The sequence below is a fragment of the Balaenoptera musculus genome, chromosome 7, assembly GCF_009873245.2.
Source record: "Balaenoptera musculus isolate JJ_BM4_2016_0621 chromosome 7, mBalMus1.pri.v3, whole genome shotgun sequence".
Taxonomy (NCBI): Eukaryota; Metazoa; Chordata; class Mammalia; order Artiodactyla; family Balaenopteridae; genus Balaenoptera; species Balaenoptera musculus.
This window is the reverse complement of record NC_045791.1, coordinates 25,441,050-25,458,539: the sequence shown is the minus strand read 5'-3', so window position 1 is coordinate 25,458,539 and position 17,490 is coordinate 25,441,050. Positions and strand designations below refer to the sequence as shown.

Genomic DNA, 17,490 nt, shown 5'->3' with positions numbered 1-17,490 from the left:
ATAGAAAGGAGTACTTTTGAGCAAAGGACAAATGAGAAGTCTTAGTCACAGTATTGATACCATACATATAAAACTTGTTTCTCTGAACTGTTGCTTAAACAAAGGGTATTTGAAGTAAAAGCTCTGCAACCAAATATTTTAATAGAATGTATCATGGGAAATTTTCCCTAAATATTATTTCCATGAAGTTATACTGTTAACTTTCTTGTAATTTTCATTCTTGTTGAAAACCTACATTCTACAGTGGTCAAGGGTTTACCTATATACTATACATTACCTATATACTATAGTATATAGTATATACTATACATTACCTATAATGATAGGAGTGACTAAATCTCAAACTTATAAGAAGTTAATTGGAAGTGGTATATTCCAATAGAACTGGTTGGGAAGGGGAGGATAAAATGTTAGACACAGAAACAGGAAAAAGTTGAGGATTAAGGTAAGAACTGTGATCTGGAAACAGAATCAAGGTTTCAGTCAAGTGAATCAGTCCTCAACTTGGCGTCGGGAAAGAAACCGCTGAATCAGAAGGTTCTAACTCAGATTCTAGCATGTTGAATGTAACACAAAGGACGTTTATTGAAACTGTCAAAGAGTAACGCGTTCTTCATGTTGAGGTCGTGAGACAATAAGGAATGGAAGGAACTGTAGAAAGCTGGAGGTGCATGTCTGGTGTCTGGACAGATTCACACTACATTGCTGCCATTTTGGAAAGGTCCTAAGTCACCAAAAGTTCCAGGTTTTCAGGAGGAGCTCCATATCTTTGTGTTTAAAGTGTTCAAAGTTAGCTACTGCTTTTTAAACATTGTATGGTCAGCAATGTACAGGCCTAACGAAACTTGTCTGGAGATCTGACAGGGCTTACTGGCTGCCAGTTTCCCACATTTGGGCTGAAATAAACTGGATTCAAAACCAGAGATGGAGACATATATTAGAAAAAGAGTAAATCTTTGTTTAGAAAGGTAATTCAAAGTGGTAAGGATGTTGAGAGAGCATAGATCAGCTGGATCACTAGGTCTTTTCCCTCTTTCTAAAGGAATGTCCAATTACTCTGGCCCTGTAGACGTATTCAGATTGAGAAGTTAAAGGTCTTCCTTCTTTGGCCAAGTTTCCTTTCTTAGCCTTGAACTCTGACAGGGTCACATAAGGAGCCAGTTGATTCTTAGTTTTACTTATGAACATGTGTAATAATAATTAATAAGAAATTTTATTTTTATTTAGAGGCTTTGTGACGTGTACTCCTTTTTATAATTGTATAGTTTTAAAAGTGATATTAATAGAAAGTAAATTAGTGAATTACAAAGTAATAGAAGTTAAAGAGTTTAATTTTCTTTTCAGAAATTAATTATATTTTCTAGAGCCTAATTCTATTTGCTTTAGTTATAATTCAGGGTTCTTATTACATTTAAAATAAAATTTCAGATAGACATGTGTGACTAAGCTTCTAAAAGAGTGAAATCATCACATTGCCAAATACTTCTCAGAGGTGATTATACAGATTTGAATATCTTAAACATATTTCAGTGCTGTGGATCATATGAAAATATATCTGAGTTCTCTAATAAAATTTAGAGCTGGGATTTAAAAGATAAAGGGATATGTTAATAGTAAAACAGGGGATCAACTAACTATTCAATATCTGAACAAAAATAAAATGATATTAAGTTCTGTTGATTTTTGAAAAGACAGCATATACTTCAGACTGAGATTTAGAATTTGTAGTTGCTTACGCTTCCATCTTTTTTCCTGTTCTAATTTAGGTTTCCAGCTGTTCCAAGTTTCATATCTTTATCACAGTGACAACCTTTTTTATTTCTTAATTTGCCAGTAGGAGGCTGATTGTACCACTTTGGCCTTTTTAATATTTCTAAATTTCACCAAATAAAGTGTTTTAAAAGACAACGTATTATGACCTGTAGTGGACTTAGAAATAAGAAGTATATTTGGATCTCTACCTGTTAATTACCTCAGTAGTGGGGTTTTCACCTAATTCTGTGGCCTTGCACAACTACATAGAATGGTAGGATCAAGATGACTGAATGACACAGTGATTCCAGAGTCAGTGGTTTAATAAAAAGTATTTCTGCATTGAGAAAGAAAAATCAGAAATGTGTTTCCCTCCTTGGCCTGATAGAGTGCCCCAGACACATAGACAAAATACAAATCTTGGAAGCAACACCAGATTTATCACATGTATATGGTTTGTGTTTAGAACAGATGATTGATTATATGCAAAAGTATATCATGGGAACTGAGTGTACTTCCCAACTTCAGCCTTCCTCCTGATTCTGGGTCACATTCAATGAAAAGATGTTTTCTGAGGAGTTCATTAGGCAATAGCCCCATCAAGTCTCTAAGGACTTTTTCATCTACTATAGACATACAATAAAGAAAGAAACCAGGTTAATTCAAACATCGCATTGATTTTTAGAAATGCTTTTCTCTATAGAAAATTTCTTTTTAAATCACTTCTCTTTCCATTTCTTCCGTTTTATTGGGTTCCAAGCACACACTCTAAATAATTATGAAGCCTAAGACACAATTCAAAGATGGATATGTTTTCTTTATCCTCATAAAAGTTCTGAAGTACGTTTGGTGATATATTTGTAGCCTTTATGAAAATTAATAAAGAGAAAAATATAACATTTTGGAGGTGATATTTTGGTCTTGGGAATGCTTTTGTATCAACTGAATTGTTTTCTGAATGGTTTCCTAGAAAAAATCAATTTCTCCTTGGTAAGGGTAATGAAAAGATATCTATTATTAATGATTTTCTATAACACTGACACTTTAATCTCCATAATTTAGCTTCATTTAAAGAAAACAATGGATTTTTGCATATGGGTGTACTTATATATAGGACTGTGCTTGTAAAAATTTTACAATAGGAACCTTCAAAATCACCACATATATTTCAGATAATTTCATGTCTTCCTACATAATATTTCATATTGGTGGTAATATCACTATATGTAAATTGCATGAGCAATGAAAACATATTCTGTACAGTATGATGCCTCTGAATACAGGATAGTTCCACAAAAATCCCTCTTCCAGAATGCTGGAGGAAGTGAACAAATTCAACTAATGGAGAATACTTGGACTGAGGTGTATCAAAACACCATTTTAATATTTGACATTCTTAAGATAATTCATTTTGTTGACATTTAAAGTAGCTATAAAGCAGAGAAGCCCTCTTTTTATTCACAACCCTAGTTAAATTACATTTGCAGTGCAAAACGGTTGCATATTTAAATGCTCAAGTGACTGACAGTCTCTGTGGCGCTATCTGCTATTACTCTTTTAAAAGAATATGGGAACTCTTCCGGTCACTGCAAAAAGGGATTCTCTCTTCTGTGGCCCTAAAAAAGTGATTATGTAATCTATGTTTTCCAGTAAGCATTCCAATATCCCTTTAAATTCAAGGGGATAAGTGTGTGAAGAGCTTACTAAAACTGATTAGGGAATGACACTCTCTGACATCTGAAAAGCTCCCCACACAGACACACAAGTATGCATACACAGACACACATTCTCTTCTTTGCTGATTTCTCTTTTCTAAACCTCTTCCTACATGATTCTGAGTGTATAATATATTAATTTGGTGTATTTGATCAGGAACCTAAAGAAGAATAAGATTCTCTTATGTATCATCTAACTCCTTGAAATAATGCATATTAAGAAATTTTAAAATTCCATTTGATTATTTTACTTGCCAATTAGAATATAATTTTCCTGATATGCAATTACATTTTTCTCTACCAACAATCTAATGTATTTATTTTAGATTCTAGTAATTCTAATATGTTTATTTTAATGTATTTATTTTAGACACTGACTTGTGTTTAAATTTTTATTTATTTATTTTTCTTTTATATTACTATTCATAAAACTAAATTCTTACGAGATGATGCCAAAAAATCCTGGAGGTAATTTACAAATTAGAGGCTTTCTCAAAATGGACCAAGGTAAATGGCAAACCTTATTAACTACAATGATTCACCATAGGAAAATTAGTAATCCTTAAAACGTCTGTGTGAATCTCATATATTCCAAATATTCCAAAAAGGAATTAATCTACCCCAATTAATTAGATTTAATTAATTGATTTGACAAAATTAAATTTTATAAAAGAGTTAGTAATTAATTCTTAACTCAAATTCAGGACTCTCCTTTCTGGAAAAATGAAAAAAACAAATATTTTATCTTGTGGTGGTGCTTCGTTAGTCATTATAACACTGATTTCAGAGTAGCATCAGAATAGCTTTTAGCTACCAAAAAGGAAGGAGGGAAAGAAAGAAGTTAATGAATTCAATAAGGAAAACAAATGAATCTGGAGCATTTTATTGTTTTTACTTTCATTTTATTGTATGAATGGATCTTGTTCTATTTCTATTTTAAAAGTTCCCATTGAAAAGTACTACCAATCTCTTTCTAAATTAAAATGAGCTTACCATGCTACAGAAGGGGATTTCAGCATGCAGAATCTGAAAACAAAGGTATGGAAAAGAGGTACAGTTATAAGCAGTGTTATAGAAAGTGTTATCTGTCAGCAACATAAAGCTTAAAGCACATGGAGGGAAACTTCACAGTGTGTACTCAAGTCACTTGAAACATCAGTAAACCTAGAGCTAGAAAACAAGCAAACTGGAATTAGCCAGGAGGACCTGGGTTTGTGTGCTCAGGCCACGTTTGATTACTAAAGCTCCTGCAACTGTGTAGATCCTGCTATATTCTTTTCTTTGTGTTGGGCTGTGTTAAGGTGATCAGATAGTCTCAGATCTATCTTAAGTGTAAGCATTTTCTCCAAAGACATTAGTTTAAGTAACTGAGTTAGTTTAGTGAATGGCTATGACCCTTGACACTGGTTGGTTTCAGGGCCAAATTAATGCTTCTCAGAAGCAAAGCTACAATTCCTAGAAAGAACAGATCTTCTACAAGTGTATCCTTCCTCTGCAACACTATTGCAGATGTAGTTTATGTTGACCAATGACACATACATGAAATTAGGAGAGTATACTTCTTGCAGGCTATTCTAATTATATATATGTATAGAGGTGTGTACATATACGTATATATGCATATATGCATAGGTTCACATATATATGTACATACATAAGTACATATATTCATTTTTCAGAGGTTTAGTTTTTTAACTTCTGCTTAATTAGAAAGATATTTGACTTTTTAACACTGATTTATCAGATATAATTGTGAACTAATCCTGCTAAAGAGAATTGGATTTCAAGTTTCATCTATTTGTTTGAATATGTTGACTTCTAGAGACAGTTAAATAGCTAACTGAATACCTGTGGGAAAAGTAACTAAGTAATTTGGCTCTATTTCACAGCCCAGAATTCAAAATGATAGTCTAAGATTTTTTATTGGAAATAAATCTTTTCATAGTGGATTTACATCTTTGGTTAATGTTAATATTATACCAACTAGTGCTCCCTCCCCCCAGACAGATTTATTTTTAAGAATAACTATGGAAACAAAATTTTGTAAATATAGAAAAAAATGGTGCATAGACATACTAATAGCTTAAAATGATCTAACATTGAAGGATCTAACTTAAAAAAAGAGATATTCTTTATTAAAATGTCATCTCAAATTCTCTCTCTCTCTCGTCTCCCCCCCCCCCCCCACTCTTTCCCCATTTGGTGTCCATACATTTGTTCTCTACATCTGTGTCTCTATTTCTGCCTTGCAAACTGGTTCATCTGTACCATTTTTCTAGATTCCACATATATGCGTTACTTTACGATATTTGTTTTTCTCTTTCTGACTTACTTGTATGACAGTCTCTAGGTCCTTCCATGTCTCTACAAATGACCCAATTTCGTTCCTTTTTATGGCTGAGTAATATTCCATTGTATATATGTACCACATCTTCTTTATCCATTTGTCTGTTGATGGACATTTAGGTTACTTCCATGACATGGCTATTGTAAACAGTGCTGCAATGAACATTGGGGTGCATGTGTCTTTTTGAATTATGGTTTTCTCAGGTTATATGCCCAGAAGTGGGATTGCTGGGTCATATGGTAATTCTATTTTTAGTTTTTTAAGGAAACTCCATACTGTTCTCCATAGTGGCTGTATCAATTTACATTCCCACCAACAGTGCAAGCGGGTTCCCTTTTCTCCACACCCTCTCCAACATTTGTTGTTTCTACATTTTCTGATGATGCCCATTCTAACTGGTGTGAGGTGATACCTCATTGTAGTTTTGATTTGCATTTCTCTAATAATTAGTGATGTTGAGCAGCTTTTCATGTGCCTGTTGGCCATCTGTATGTCTTCTTTGGAGAATGTCTATTTAGGTCTTCTGCCCATTTTTTTGATTAGGTTGTTTGTTTTTTAATATTGAGCTGCATGAGCTGTTTATATATTTTGGAGATTAAATCCTTTGTCCATTGATTCGTTTGAAAATATTTTCTCCCATTCTGAGGGTTGTCTTTTCATTTTTTTTCTAGTTTCCTTTGTTGTGCAAAAGCTTTTAAGTTTAATTAAGTCCAATTTGTTTATTTTTGTTTTTATTTCCATTACTCTAGGAGGTGGGTTGAAAAAGACCTTGCTTTGATTTATGTCAAAGAGTGTTCTTCCTATGTTTTCCTCTAAGAGTTTTATAGTGTCCAGGCTTACATTCACGTCTCTAATCCATTTTGAGTTTATTTTTGTATATGGTGTTAGGGAGGTTTCTAATTTCATTCTTTTACATGTAGCTGCCCAGTTTTCCCAGCACCACTTATTGAAGAGACTGTCTTTTCTCCATTGTATATCCTTGCCTCCTTTGTCATAGATTCGTTGGCCATAGGTGCATGGGTTTATCTCTGGGCTTTCTATCCTGCTCCATTGATCTGTATTGCTGTTTTTGTGCCCATACTGTATTGTCTTGATTACTGTAGCTTTGTAGTATAGTCTGATGTCAGGGAGTCTGATTCCTCCAGCTCCGTTTTTTTCGCTCAAGATTGCTTTGGCTATCTTTTGTGTCTCCATACAAATTTTAAGATTTTTTGTTCTAGTTCTGTAAAAAATGCCCTTGGTAGTTTAATAAGGATTGCATTGAATTTGTAGATGGCTTTGGGTAGTATAGTCATTTTCACCATATTGATTCTTCCAATCCAAGAACATGGTATATCTCTCCATCTGTTTGTGTCATCTTTGGTTTCTTTCATCAGTGTCTTATAGTTTTCTGAGTGCAGGACTTTTACCTCCTTAGGTAGGTTTATTCCTAGATATTTTTTTCTGTTTGTTGCAGTGGTGAATGGGATTGTTTCCTTAATTTCTGTTTCTCATTTTTCGTTGTTAGTGTATTCTGTGCATTAATTTTGTATCCTGCAACTTTACCAAATTCATTGATTAGCTCTAGTAGTTTTCTGGTGGCATCTTTAGGATTCTCTATGTATAGTATCATGTCATCTGCAAACAGTGACAGTTTTACTTCTTTTCCAATTTGGATTCCTTTTATTTCTTTTTCTTCTCTGATTGCTGTGGCTAGGACTTCCATAACTATGTTGAATAATAGTGGTGAGAGTGGACATCCTTGTCTTTTTCCTGATCTTAGAGGAAATGCTTTCAGTATTTCACCATTGAGAATTATGTTTGCTGTGGGTTTGTCATATATGGCCTTTCTTATGTTGAGGTAGGTTCCCTCTATGCCCACTGTCTGGAGAGTTTTTATCCAGAAATAATTTTTCTTTGTCTTTAATTTTTGCCAATTTGATTACTATGGGTCTTGGTGTGTTTCTCCTTGGGTTTATCCTGCCTGGGACTTTGTGCTTCCTGGACTTGGGTGGCTATTTCTTTTCCCATGTTAGGGAAGTTTTTGACTATAATCTCTTCAAATATTTTCTTGGGTCCTTTCTCTCTCTCTTCCCTTTCTGGGACCCCTATAATGTGAATGTTGGTGTGTTTACTGTTGTCCCAGAGGTCTCTTAGGCTGTCTTCATTTCTTTTCATTCTTTATTCTTTATTCTGTTCCATGGCAGTGAATTCCACCATTTGGTCTTCCAGGTCACTTATCCGTTTTTCTACCTCAGTTATTTTGCTATTGATTACTTGTAGTGTATTTTTCATTTCAGTTATTGTATATTGTATTGTTCATCTCTGTTTGTTTGTTCCTTAATTCTTCTAGGTGTTTGTTCTTTAATTCTTCTAGGTCTTTGTTAAACATTTCTTGCATCTTCTCGATCTTTGCCTCCATTCTTTTCCTAAGGTCCTGGATCATCTTCAGTATCATTTTTCCGACTTCTTTTTGTGGAAGGTTGCCTACCTCTACTTCATTTAGTTGTTTTTCTGGGGTTTTATCTTGTTCTTTTATCTGGTACACAGTCCTCTGCCTTTTCATTTTGTCTCTCTTTCTGTGAGTGTGGTTTTCATTCCACAGGCTGCAGAATTGTAGTTCTTCTTGCTTCTGCTGTCTGCCCTCTGGTGGATGAGGCTATCCTATCTCTCTTCTTGACAGTGATTTCAAACTAACCTATACTACTTCAATATTTTTTGACCAAATCTTTTCCATGGTGATAATCCCAGTGCATTATGGACCTTCAGTTGTTGTTGTACTCTAGTTTCAGGTGATTTTGATTTTTAAATAGATACATGTCAAAATGTGGATCCACATCTCACACCCAATAGAGTATTTATTTTGTTTGTTTGCTTAATATTTGTAGTAGAAGACGTGACAATTGCTTTGATATAGAGCTTTACTCCTTGGTTCAGACTACTCCTTTTATGCCTGTTCCTCATACATAACAGCCTGTTAGATAGAAGGCCTGTATGAAACCCTAAAAAGCCAAAAAATCAGGTTTCCCACCTCCCAGTAATCTCTCCCCAACAGAAGACACTTGTTAATATTTCTACCAATCTTGGAACTGTTAATTTATATGAATATTCATGGGCACTGGGACTCATCATTTATCTGGATCTTTTCCTCACCCGCCTCTTTCTGATATGATAGAAAACAAAGAATAGTTTGCAAGAAATAATAAAGGGTATGAAGCCAAAAGGGATATTATAAATGTGCCAATAGAAACACAGTAAAGTTTTCCCTATATTCAATTCATGTATTAACTCCAGTAAATATTTATTGAGCACTGACAGTATTCCAGGTGCTCACCTAAGCCCTAGTGATGTAGAAAGTCCTGTTTTCTGCCTTCATGGAATTCACACATCTTAATGGAGGAAGGTAAAAATGGCTAAGGTAGAATAAAATGAGGAGCATCTAATCCTGCTTGAGGGGCTGTAGGAGAATTCCCAAGAGAGTTGATATGCATCTTACTCTAGGAGTTGAGTAGGCAAATGAGAGAAGGAAGAACATTTCAAAAGTCAGGAACTATATGTACAGAGGCACAAGTGAGTAAGAAAGCATTGTACGCTCAAGAGAGCTCTAAGTTATTTGGTTTGTTTGAAGCATAGTGTCCTGAGTAGAGAGAGATGAGTTTGAAGCTGAAAAAATACTTGGTATTAGACCTGGTGTGGTTACATTGGAATAAGGATGTGGTATGACCCACTTTAAATACATTGCATAAAACTGTAAAGAGAAAGAGTGTGAAAAATGACACTAGGATATATTCTCAATAATATTATAAGGATGCTATATTATACTGTTTTACTCTTAAGCACATGAAGACTAGAATTGTTGCATATATGTAGCAGGTTATGTAACTTATTCTTAGAAGATTAAAATGCATTATTACAATCATGAAACTTTGAGCTAAACAGTCATCTATCCCTTCACATTGATCAGTTCCCAAAAGAAGACATGTTAAGTGTTATTCTTTAATGTGTCACTTGAATGTAGTTCCTGTAAGGGAAAGTCAAAATAGATGACATGCGGAGCCATATTAAGTGGATTCTTTTTTTAGACAGAAGTTAGGTACTAGGAAAATGTACTTACTATATTAAATAACTGGAATCCCATCTTTAACAAGCTACCAAAATACCACCTTAGTTGATGCCTCCGTTTTATCTTCTTGTATCTTAACTTTGGGAAATATATAACTGTTTCAACATTATTCAAAAGTATGAATTATAACAAACTGTCACTCAGGTCTCTACTCCGCCTCAAATGTGAGGCCAAATCCCCTATGATTTCATTATTTGGTTTTTGACACAAGCAGCTTGATATTTAAAAAAGTAAGAAATTAAAGCAAGTAGCTAAGGTTGAATGGCATCCCCAGGAGTCGCACAGAAAAGCAGTTTGAGAATAAAGTTTAAATACTGTGACCTTGAGTTTTCATTTGCCAGTTTTGACTACTGGGCCTTAACATATCAACTCAGAGATATGCATAAAATCGTTATGCTTCAGCATCCTTTCTGACCTGTTCTTAAAGCAGCACGATGGCTTGTAAACAACTCTACTGAAAACCATGTTGAACTAACTATATGTTCCCTGTCAGTTTTATTAATTGACCGAGCAGGAAAAAAAAAATGTACTGAGTGAACAACAAGCTGAAAAACTACATAACAAGCTTGCAGAATTGAATGTCTCAATTTGACTCTTAGCTCTATCCCCTTGAGAGAATTAGTGCTTTCATTTGATGAGGGATGTGGAAAGGAAATGCAGAAGTGCATTTTAACTCCTTAAAGTAGCTTTGCAATATTAAAGATAGGAAGTTTAAAAAAAAAACTCTTTAGGAATTCAACTTTCAAAATGGAAACTGGAAGGAAAAAAGAGAGATTTTCAAAGTCATTCAGTGGAGAAAGGTTACATTTTGAAGTAAAAATCAACACAATGCCATTCCAGTAAGAAGTAACCGTTAAATAGAAGATTTGAGATTTGTTAAGCCCCATGTGGAATTCTAGTAAATCTTACAGAATTCTGTAGAGGGAGATTTTCTACACTTTACAGCCAGTATTTTCAATTCTGAATTTCTAATCTGTTCAAAATTGCAGAACAGACTAGTTCTGCTGCCTTTTCTTTGATCCACTGTTATCACTTATATAGTAAGCTCTATTCCACTGAATCACATGTGTATTAATGTCATCATAACTGAATATCTCAGTATATAAAATAATAGTCAAAAAAACAAAATAGCTGTGAAACTGGGCTCTTCTGAGCTCCCCATAGTCAGTTCATAATCAAACCAAATTAATATTTGTTTTACTCATGTGAAGATGTAGAGAAATATGCACGTATATTTTAAGTTTCTCCAAACCTTTCTACATATATTTGCATATTTGAGTTTAGACACAACAAATTCATTAAAGATTAATCTTTTGGGGGAAAATACACCACCCAGGTTTATTTACACTAACGCAGAATTTGCATTCTAGCTCTCCGTTAGGTTTATGATTAAGAGAAAGCATGGAATTTGAAGTTTGGTTTCAAATGATGGACCTCTCTGTGCCACAGCGGATTGTGCACCAGTGCAGACAACCTGCTGTGGTTGTGGAAACCATAAGATGCTAACCAAAGTGAGATCACCCTGCTCACAGGGCTTCTTCTGAATTAGGTCAGTGTGACTAGAACCAAGGCTTGAGTGTTAGATCCAAGGAGAATTGGAAGGACAAGCTCCAAAGAGCAATTTACAGTTCTGTTAGCTGAAACGTGTGATGTGTTCTCATTCAGACTATGGGTGCGAAACCAAGAGTGCCAAGAAAAAAAATCTATACGGTTCAATAAATGGCTCTGAGATTTATCTGATATTTTCAGAGCAGAAGCACTAAGAACCTAAATTGTCTAATTTTTAGTTAGGTCAATTAAATATTGCTTAAGAGGTCTCTAAGAAATTTGGAGAGATATATTAGGTATAAAATGCTCTTAAATCTAAATAGTTTTATATAGAATATGTAAATATTATATACAAATTGTATATAAAATTTATTGTCTATAAATGCATATAGAAATATAGACATGTGAATATGTATTCTATTAGATTTTCCTAGCCTGTGAAATGCTTATTTCAGGGAGTTATAAAAAAATTTATATCTTTATGCACTTCACCTATGTTGTGGTCCTTTTGTTCCTTTTGTTTTTAAACCGGTGTAAACGCAATGTTTCTACTAGTCATGTATTGATGCTTACTTTGAGTGCTGTGTCCTACTCCCAAATAACTTACAGCTCCTTTCCTGTAAGTCAGGTTTATATCCTACCCATTTAAACTAACAAAAAGTGCAGAACTGGGAGAAATATGTTTGGGGTCAAAGCCTGGTATTCTTGCCCAACACAGTATAACTTACCTTTTGAGGTGAACTTTGCAATGCAAATATGCCTTGGTTTGATTCATCCTTTTTCTTTCTCTGTATACACCTTATACCCCTAATAGATCGGAATCACCTAAACAAACTTACATTTAACTTCTACCTATAAACAAACTTAAGTTTAACTTCTACCTAAGTCACTTCACTACAAGGACTCAATCAACTGGGCAGGGAAGACAAACACACAGGAAACAGAATGATGAAGTGCAAAAGTGCATAGTGCTCTGCAGAGTAACACACAAAGCGTATTTCACTGTATGCCAGAATTATGGGCCTCAAACAATATGCTCTTTGTCAGGAAAATTCACTTCTGCATTTTGCCTAAAGTGATTTGCTCCTTTCAGTTTTGTTTCTTCTTATTTACCAGAAATATCTGCAATATGCAAAAGGAAAGCAGAGGTCTCCTCAATGACTGTAACTACAAATAGAGAAGCAGCACTAACCTTCTCTCCGTGTGAAACAGAATTTTAAGATAATAGGGCCAGAAGGGACTTTCAGAGGTCATCCAGTCCATCCATCTGCCTCTAGTCTGGTCTGAACTCAAACTTGCCTAGACAGATTGCTATCTACCCAATTTGGAATGCCTCCAGGGAGAGAAATTCTAACAACCATGTTTAGTAACACAGTCAATGCTTAGCAGTTTGCACTCTGAGCAAATGCTTGCATACTGCGTTGTAAAATTCCCCACGCCCTCTCTTTCTAGCCTTTTCTCTCCAATAGACTCCACATTCCTGTGGCTTGATCATGTTTTTCTTGTGCTTCTCCAGTTGGCCTTAAATTTTCAAAATCTCTGAAGTTAGAAACCGCCTGCCCCAAAAAACCAAGATACAGCTTAAGTGTCTGACTATTTTCCACTCTAATTGACTGGTATAGCTCCCAACCCCTGTGAGTCTCTTTACATATTCCATTCTCTTTACATATTTTTTTATATCTTAGTGTTGCCTTGCTCACTCATGTTGCATCAGTTAGGAATTGAATCTGGCTGTGAAAAACAGATCTTAAAAAGACTGGTAGAAAAAGATGGTAATTCATTTTTCTCTCTTGTAAGAAATGTCCAGAGATAAGTGGATGTGTTCATGGTGTGATCTGTGTCCCAGACTCCTATATTTCCCTTCTGCTGTCCTTGTCATTTGCCGTCCATCCTCAAGGTAGGCCAGTGGTCATAGATGGCCATTGCAGCTCCAAATGTAACACCCATATTCTGAAACCACTAGGTGGTGTTTCGGGGGCTCCGAAGGGCTCCAGTTCTTTATGTCTCGGTGCAGAAATAATTCAGTGGGAGGCAAAGTGATAGGTAAGAAGTGATTTATTAGAATAGGACGCTTGTGAGACTTGTAAGTGAGTAGGCGAGAGGATGTCGTGCCCTGAGAACTTAGTGGGCTACAGTTTTATGATAAAAAAAAAAGTGGGGAGGGGAAAAAGGCCACTTTCTTCCTCATTCTTGAATAGACACCATGCTTCCATCATCAGTTCCTCCTCCAGGTTGGGTTGAAGAGTTTTCTTGTCCCTGCATGGTCAAGCCAGGACTGTCCTGGCGCTATGGAAAAATTATTTCAGGTCTCAGTACAGTGAGGGTCTTTCACTTTGACATGTCACCTTTCCACAAATTATTGTTTTTTCCGTGTGCAGAGAGCATATCGTAGGGGTCATTAATTTACTGAGCTCACTGGGCAGGATGCGGGTCTCATGCCACCATTGTTTTATTGTTTGGGGGCATGTCTCATGCTTCTGCTGCATGGGTTTTGTTGCTAAGCAAGCCTGCTTAGTTTTGTTTTGTTTTTGTGTTTTTTTAATTTATTTTTTATTTGGCTGTGCCAGGTCTTAGTTGCGGCATGCAGGATCTTTTAGTTGCAGCATGCGGGATCTTTAGTTGTGGCATGCAAACTCTTAGTTGCAGCATGCGGGATCTAGTTCCCCGACCATTGGGAGCGCAGAGTCTTAGACACTGGACCACCAGGGAAGTCCCCCTGCTTGATTTTGTGGTTAAGCAAACCTGCTTTTTTGAGTCATCATTAACTTACAGGGGTCTCCCATACTTTTTTCTTTACTTACAGTTCTCTAGTGGGATTAACTATTTAATTACTACTTTGTCCCTTTACTCTGTCCCTGTCAATTCTAGGAGAAAGAAAGAAGAATAAAATATCTCTACCAAGCAAATCAACCTTCTTAAGGAACTTTCCAGAAGCTTAACCCCCAAATTTCTATCTCCATGCCATTGGCCATAATTTTAACACACAACCACCCTCAATAGCACGAAAGACTGGGAGATGTGGTTTTTCCATTGCGCAAACACTGCTTCAATAGAATCAGACTTGGAAGAAGGGGATAATGGCTATTTGGTAGCAACTAAAAGTTTTTGCTATACATGTTTTAATAGAGCAATCAGAAAATTGATTGCTCACCAGATAAGTGTTGCAGTCATCGACTAAAAAATTATTCATAACCTAGAAGTTGAGACTTATGTTTTATTCAGTGGGGATTTTTAGGACTTCAAGCCCAGGAGGCAGCATCTCAAGTAACCCTGAGAGAACAGCTCGGAGGAGGTGAGGCCTTGGACCTAGGATATATAGGAGTTTTGCAACAAAAGGAAGGTAGTAGGAACAAAACATTACTGTTAATTAAAGAAAAGTAGAAATCTCAAGGAATTTAGCACTTTTCTATGTATGGGAAGACGCAAGAGTCTGGGCTCACTGAAATCATTCCTTTGATATGCACCTCAGCTCTCCAGGGCTAGTATCCCGTGCTTTCACATCCTGAGTTTCCTCAGGGCTTATTGTGGGGAGTGGCTACAGTCTGATGGCTGCTAGATAGCAGATAATCTTTTCCTTTCTGAGTTCTCTCAGGGCTCACCAGCTCACCATTGGCAGTGGCTGCAATCCCTGATGACTGTGACATCCTTTGTTTGCTAATATGGCAGGCAATATTCCATTTATCACAGTTGTATTGTGTTTGATAAACCTACGGGAAGATTCTAAAGGACAGAGAGAGCTAGACATCAGCTAGACCAGTGGCTTTGAAAACCAGTAAAATGAGATGTTTGGACATATTACTAAACATTTTTTCGGGTATAATATTGTATAAATTAATACAAAGATTCATTATACCTGGGAACTCTAAGAGAAGGGTCAGGATGTGCTGTAGCAAAGGGTTCCCAAATACCTGGAATAGAGGATAGTTCCTGAGGAGCCAGTAAGGGCTGGCTGCTGTCTGAGAAAAACCCCAGAGAAATGTGGTTTACAGGAGAAAGATACTCTCCCTCCCTCCCTCCCTCCCTCCCATTCTCTCCCTTAATTTTTTTCCCCTTTCTTCCCCATTTTCTTCTCTCTTCCTCTATTGCTATCCCACATCTTAAACTTTTTCAACCTTTATATTTTTATTTCTTCAAATTTAGGCTTAAACTTGAGATTTGTTCAAAACTATCTGAATTTCAAAATCTTTGCTATTATTTCATATCTCTGGTCCGTGAACCCTATTTCATCACTTATTTTTGCTATGTGGTTTGTCCTTGTGTATACATTTTTGTTTAATGTTTTGAGAATGCCAAATGATGTTAAATTGCTTTCTTACCTCATTCTCTCTTTGATGGTAAATATCCAATTATTTTGTTTTGTTTTGCTTTCCAAAGACTACCAGTAGTCTCCAATGAACCAAATACACCCCAACTATACTATTTCTTTTGACTTTTATTTTGAAGGGTCTAGTTACTTTCTCTTTGAATTCCACATCCCATCAGGTGATTACTTCTACCATTTTTTATATCCCCAAATAAATTCTTATCTGTGAGATCCCAATTAAGAAAGCCATTTTTACCACATGGTTCTAGAGAGTAAGTAGACATTGTATAGGCACTGGAACAGATCTTAATAACAACTCAGTCAAAACAACATATTGGATAGTTTTATATTATTTATATATAAAGGGAGGGGGGAAGGGGAGGGAGGATATATATATATAGTATAGTATCACTTGAGACCCATTACAATTAGTTCTAAAATTAAAATCCTGATGTCTAAGTAAGCAAAGAACAAGATGAAGAATTCTATGTGTTGAGAAAAGTCAGAGAAAAATGTTAGTGATTGTATCAATTCTCTATGAACATAACTCACCCATTCTTCTCATTTCTAACAGTGGGTAAATCCACATCAGTATGGTGGTGTGCTTCTCTTCTGAATGGGCAGGTGAGGGGCTGGAGAACTCCTTGGGATGAAAGTAAAGGTATCTTTCACCTCCCCAGTCTGGGATAGGAAGATCTGTGTGGGTTAACCAGCCAGGACAATGTGGCTTTTCTGGTATTAACAGTTTCTGTCTTTTAGGATGCTGGAATTGAGACAAATGTTACTGAATTGCACTCAGCAGTATCTCGCAAATTGGAACTACTGTATTTCTAGTTTATACCTTGCACTGAATTTCGCAGCCCCAAAAATCAGGAAAAAAATTGGGAGATTGGGATTGACATATACACACTACTATATATAAAACTGATAACTAATAAGAACCTACTGTGTAGCACAAGGGAACTCTACTCAGTACTCTGTAATGACCTATATGGGAAAAGAATCTAAAAAGAGTGGATATATGTATACATATAACTGATTCATTTTGCTGTATAGTGGAAACTAACACAATATTGTAAATCAAATATACTCCAATAAAAATTAATTTAAAAAATCAGGGAAAAAAACCTGTGCACATATAAAAGCATAGATTGGATTTTTAAATGATTGATATATCTTGTCGTCCTTGCTCAAACAGAAATAATTAAATAATTACTATGGAAGAAATAGCACTCATTATTTAAAAAATATCTAGATACAGAGACATTATTACTGTCAGATTATTTTTGTTTGTTTCTGGGCTAAACTATCTTTGTTGATAAATTTTTTTCTCTTTGATTGTTGGGTTTCTCCCCCAAAGTTTATTTACTTCACCAATGTATATTTTCCTTTTCCTTCAATACCATTTTCATTTTTATCTGTCTTTTTTTTATTTTGGACATGTAATAGTTTCTGTTTCAAAATTATAATTAGTTTAAAAGTATGTCTGTAGAGATTTAATCTAGTAATACAGAGCAGACTAGGTGCCATTAATTCAATCACAATTGATAGACTAGAAAAGGAGCTAAAAATGATAAAATGTATGTATGGATGGTTAGAAGATAAAAGACCAAATATCATATGTCTGAGAGAAGGCTTTGTAGGGGAACATTGATTTATACAAATTTATTGAAAGAGATTTGAAACCTGATAAACCTGGAGACCGTGAAGTTGCAGTAAGGTG

The 17,490-nt window shown here is 35.4% G+C and overlaps 1 protein-coding gene across 1 annotated transcript in view; it reads left to right on the top strand.

Annotated features, from left to right (window-relative positions):
* The window catches only part of LRP1B (LDL receptor related protein 1B), a 1,897,582-nt gene that overhangs the window by 704,086 nt on the left and 1,176,006 nt on the right, over nt 1-17,490 (top strand). The window lies entirely within an intron of this gene.